Source organism: Chrysochloris asiatica, unplaced genomic scaffold (assembly GCF_000296735.1).
Source record: "Chrysochloris asiatica unplaced genomic scaffold, ChrAsi1.0 scaffold00117, whole genome shotgun sequence".
Lineage (NCBI taxonomy): Eukaryota > Metazoa > Chordata > Mammalia > Afrosoricida > Chrysochloridae > Chrysochloris > Chrysochloris asiatica.
The window spans coordinates 7,389,273-7,395,404 of record NW_006408635.1 but is presented as its reverse complement, the minus strand read 5'-3'; positions in this window follow the sequence as shown (position 1 = coordinate 7,395,404).

Sequence of the window (6,132 nt, the reverse complement as noted above, 5' to 3'; positions counted from 1 at the left end):
CAGCTACTCCTTGGAAACCCTAAACAAGGTAGCTATGGGTCAAAATCAACTTGATGGCACTTAAAAAGAGGCAGGAAAAAGAGTGAATGAGAGCGATCCATACTTTGTTTTATTGTACTTTGCAGATATTGCCTTTCCAATTTTTTAATATTTATAAGTTAGCTATCTGTGGCATCTGTGGTATCAGTAGTCCATCTGCATCATTTTTCCAACATCATGTGCTTACTTTGTGTTTGAGTCACAGTTTAGGAAATCTCACACTGAAAAAGTTCAACCTTTTTCATCATGCCACTGCACATTTATAGACTACAGTGTAGTCTATAGTATTATAGACTACAGTATAGACTTAGTGTAAGCAGAAGGCTTACAGTTACTGGAAACAAACAAACAAAAACTCCAGTGGGACCCACTTTATTTCAGTGGTCTGAACCAGCACCAGCAGTATCCCAGAGCTCTGCCTGTGAACTCCTGTGATAAATTAGAGACCTAATTTAGAGTGTCTGAAGGACCACAACCCTTCTGTTTCTCTTCTGAGATGTGTGCAGAGATCTTCAGATAGCTTATCCAATGGGCTCTCCTGGGGTTCCTTTTTTGTTTTGTTTTGTTAAGGGCTGCTGTTTGAAATAAAGTTTTAGGCAGACCCTAAATTCTTGCAGGCTCTAAAATTCTAGTCTATCCCTGAAGGTGTGAGGAGACTAAAGCCCTATTGCTCTGAAGAGGGTCAAGCTATCACCTACACTGCCTCAGATGAAAAACTGCTGGAATACAATTTCAAGTTTATTGAGTTAACAGACAATGAAATGTGGCAGTAAGAAGCAGTTTAGCAATAAAACTTGTCCCACTTATTAAATAAAGAAAAGTGAAGTTGAACAAACAGAAAGACTTGAGTTTATCCAAACCTTGGGCAAACAACATAAAAATTAAATACATAAACCCGAATGAAACATTTTGGAAAGCTAGATAAGAAAATCATGATTCACTCTGCAGATTTAAAACTCGGAGTACTAACCATTCTACAAGCGCTCCTTTTAGGACGTTGACCATCTTTTTTCCTCGGGTCAGAAGGTGCAGAGAACCTCAAGAACGCTAACAAATGGGAGAAAGTGACATAAAATTCAGATGCATCAAGTTCAATATACTTTGGGAAATCACTTCGTTAAATCCAACATTTAAGTCTCCGAAAGACATAGGCTTGAAAGAATAAAGATATTCTGATCTTTTAACAAGAGGGACATGAAAAGGGATTTGGCATGTTGACAAAAATGCATACATTCTACTGGCAGGTATAACCCCAGCATGACCACCACAGGTTGAAAACATTTCTACTATTCCAAAGATGTCCTTTCTCACCCAGAAAGGTAGGAAGCAAGTTAGTTAGGACCCCGGGGAGAAGGCAGCACCTGAGGATAGTTCTGAAGGTGGCCTTTAAAATTACAGGTGAAGTGACCTATCCGTAGTTGGATAATAATGACAATAAAAAGGTACAAGCCAGGTCTCCAAATCTTGTATTCCTTCCCCAAATCACACGCCCAGGGGTGTGTGCTGGAAGGAAGCCTCCCAGCCAACCACACCTGGCCCATCTCCAGCCAAGCGCTACCTCTCCGCAGTGAAATGCACGATTAAGTAACTGCGAGCGGTCTCACTGCAGCACCTGGGAGGCCGGCTTCTGGGTATTTTCTCCTCCTCCCCTCATTCTCAGGACCCCTCGGTATTCCGCGCACCCCACGTTCCTTTTTCATTCCCAGGCCCGCTACGCACCTCCGCCCACAGTCCCAGACGCGGTTCGGCGCCGTCTACAGAGTGCGCCTGCGCAGTTACGTCGTGCGTCCCCACGCTCTTTAGAGCGCAGAGCGCCGGCAGGAGGCGGGGCCAGGGCCGAGGGGGTGGACGGTCTGGTGGCGAATCACGTGCCCGACACACGTAGTTCGAGGGGGTTGGCGCGGGCTTGGTTTACTACTCGGTCCGCCACCGGGATCCCGTGGGAGCGTCGGGACTGGCAGAGTCCTAGCGTCAGCAGGTAGGAAGGAAGGCGTGGGAGGGGGCTCAGTGGCCTGGCGATCGGAGGTCTCGCGGGCCCTGACTACGGGCGAACCCAGCTCCTGGGATGTGACCCTTCCCAATTCCCACCGGGGCCCAGCACCTGCCGGAAAAGATGGTGACAGCCCGCAGTCTTGTCTCCCAAGTCTCAGTTTGCAAAACTGCTTGCTCGCCCTCTGACCCCGTGAATTGAATAGGTTGAATGCGGATAGGTTTCTAAGCCTCTTAACGGTTATTTTAAAGGGAAAGACCTAGAAAGTTCTAAGATGAATGGTGGTGGTGGTTATGCTCCGTGGAGTCGATTCCGAATGGTTTTCTTTTTTTATCAGTTGAGACAGGAAGTTTTGACTTTGACGTTCCTGGGCTTTGGTTCCGAGCTTGTAAAGGGTTTCCTAGGCTGATACAGGAGCAGAAAGCCTCATCTTTCCCCGTCGTAGCGGTTGGTAGTTTCGAACTGCTGACCACTACCAGAGGCTTGTGGCTGCTTTAATCTAATTATTTCTTGTGACCTTTTAGGAGCCTAGCTCTTCCAATGATTTTTCTCTGTGATTCCTCAGTTTGCTTCCTTGTGTTGGCTTCCATATTGTTGCACTGAGATTATTCCTTTCTGGTATACATTTTCATCCTTGACCATATCCTCAGCTCCAAAACACTACATTTGAGTTTCAGATGTTGGCTTAGTGCCCGCACATTAACGACTTGTTAGTAATCGAGACTCCACTTTGCAGACTCATTCTAGTCTCTCTCTGACCCTCATTTCAAAACTTGCTTTTCTTCCTGCATTTCTCTGGATCATCCTTTATTCACCGAACATTTTTTTGTGCACTGAGCATGTGCTAGACATAATTCTAAACGGGGTGCAGTGGTTAACAGGTGAACAGATTTTAGTTGGGGGAAAGAGAGATACTAAACAATCAGTTATCAAGATGGTATCAGCTGGTGCCTGGTGAGGTCTACTGTGTTGTTGTCTTAAGTGCCATTGAGTCGGTTCCGGCCCATAGCGACCCTGTACAGGGTTTCCGAAGCTGTAAATCTTTACGGGAGCAGAAAGCCTCATCTTTATCCTGCGGAACCGCTGGCAGTTTTGAACTGCTAACCTCGAGGTTAGCAGCCTGCTTCGTAACCACTACACTACCAGAGCCCCTTGTGGATGGCACTTTGGGGTGTCAAAAATATTCTTTTAGGTCAGGAACGTTGCTAACTAAAAATATATATACTTTCTTTAAATCAGCACTAACTAGGACTTTTAATAATATAAAAAGTTACTGTGTAAGTCCTGGTGTGGCACTGTGGGTTAATGTGGCAGACTGCAAAGCCATTTGAACTGCAAGGTTGGCGGTTCAAGCTTACCAGCTGCTCCTCAGAAACCCTATACAGGGTTGCTATGGGTTGGAATCGACTGGATGGCACTTAACAACAACAACAATATAAGACCCTGTGTTATGAACATCCAATTTACAGACAACTCCTAGATGCCCTTTAATATTAGGTAAATTTGCCCTCACTTTGAAATGACAGAAACAACCCCTACTTGCCACAAATTCTTCACCACATTCACCTCCACTTGCTGCACATGCGACTTTTAAATCATTGAAAAGCCTTTGAGTATATTCTGTTCTTGCACTAAAACCAAAAACCCACTGTTGTCAATTCATAGGGACGCTGTAAGACACAGTAGAACTGCCCCGTGGGGTTTCTGAGGCTTTGCATTACAGAAAGCAAACTGACTCATCTTTATCCCGAGGAGCGGGCTGATGGGTTTGAACCACCAACTTTTCAGTTAGCAGCCCAACACTTAACCTACTACACCACCAGGGCTCCTTTTTGCACTAAAATAAAATAAGAACTATAAATACCTATTCTGACTTAAATATAAATTTGTCTTAAAGACACACTTAGAAATGAATTTTGTCTGTAGCCCAGGGACTGCTTGAATTCATAACAGCAATTAAAACCAAAGGTATTTAGAAATAGATCAGACTTAAGCCGTGAGTTCTTTTGTTGTTGTTGTTAAGTGCCATCAAGTTGGTTCCGACCCATCGCAACCCTGTACACGGTTTCCAAGGAGCGGCTGATAAGCTTGAAATGCCGACCTTGCAGCTCAAACCGACTTTACAGTCCAGCGCATTAAGCCACTGTGCTACAGCAATGCTTTATTTAAAAGAGTCCTGGTGTGGTACTATAGGAGCAGCATTCAACTGCTAACCACAAGGTTGGTGGTTCAACCCTACCAGCTGCTCCTTAGAAACCCTATACAGGGTCACTGAGTCAGAACTGATGTGATGGCGTTTAGTAATAACATTTAAAGACATAAAAGAAGACCTAAATAAATGAGTTATACCATATTCTGGGTTGTGAAGAATCATAAAGGGGGCAGTTCCCTTTAATTTTGTGCAATTCTGATTAAAAGTGCTTTCTTTGCAGACAGGTCTCTTGTGATACAATAGTGAATAATTGTTATCAGGACTGATTGTGAGGGTCGGAACTGTAAAGGTGGATGTTTTATAGCAAGAAGGGGAGTGATTAACTTTTCAGTCTAGGAGCGGAGGTCCCTAGGACCATCAAGGGAGAAGAGCAGAGAGCGGGACTCTACCAAGAGAAGCAGTGATGCCTGAAATGGAGCCAGAGATGATGACGTGGAGCGATGGAGCAGCTGGAGACATTAGATCCAGAGAGGGAGAGTGACTGTGTGCTGAAGACCTGGGGAGTAGGGGGGAAGGATTGCATGGAGGGGATTGTAACCATGGCAATGAGCCGATATACGATAGAATGAATGTAAAACTAGTGTTCTCCCATGTAAACTGTCACGTAATTCACAATAAAACATTTAAGAAAAAAAAAGTGCTTTCTTGCTTCTCATGGAACTTGTCAGGTTGAACGTAAAAATCAGATGACAAAGCAAAGGATCAAGATTACTCTTTTTTTCTTTTCTTTTCTTGTATTTTAGGTTTCAATAGTTCTATTTCTGTAACCTTTAAATCATGACTCACAAATTATATTTTCTTAACCTGGACTTGGTCAGCAGAAAAATCAAGGTCATATTTCTGTAACAATGACAAGAAAGGAAACAATGATTTAGAAAAGATTCTCTTGAAAGACCATTGTAAAAATCCCTAAATGAAAGCAGAATCATTAAAAGTTGAATGCTAGTTAAGGATTTTATTATAATTGTTGTTGTTCTGTGCCGTGGAGTCAGTTCCGAGTCATAGCGGCCCTGTACAGGGTTTCCGAGGCTGTAAATCTTTACGGGAGCAGAAAGCCTCATCTTTCTCACGGAACAGCTGGTAGTTTCTAACTTCTGATCTTGCGGCTCACAGCCCGATTCGTAACCACTATGCTACTAGAGCTCCTTTTTAGTTGGTAATTAATGTCATGTATAAGACCTAACTGTTTAAGTCATGTTTAAGTCTATAAATGTTACTGATCTTTTGCTAAGAGGTAATTGAATCAACCCAGCAATGCTTTATGACATCCTTAACTGATGGCACAACTCATTGTAAAAGAAAGAATTTTGTAATAACATGCTGGCAGCAATCAACAGCTAATTTTATTATTATTATTATTACGTTTTTGTGAATTATGTGATAGTTGACATGGGAGAACATTAGCTTCACATTCATCCTATCGTGTATCGTTTCATTGCCATTATTACCATCCGTTCCATGCATCATCAACCAACCAAAGGGTACACTCTGCAAGCCTGCTCCTCGGTTGTTAGCACACAGCCCCTCTCTCTCTCTGGGTCTAGAGTTCCCAGCCTCTCTATCTCTCCACATCATCGTCTCTGCCTCCATCTCTGGCATCACTGTTTCTCTGGGTAGGGTCCCACACTCCGCTCTTCTCCCTTGATGGTCCCAGGGCCCTCCGCTCCTGGACTGCAAAGTCAACCACTCTCCTCCTTTTGCTACAAAACGTCTACCTTTACATTTCCAACCCTCACAGTCAGTCCTGATAGCAATTATTCACTATTGTACCACAGGAGCCCTATCCCCATCTCCTTTCATCAGCCCCGTCCAGACAAATTGGATACTACTCAGTGGAGATTCTACCTTCCTCTGTGCCCTCTGGATCTAGGCTCCCTCTTGAAAGCTTGTA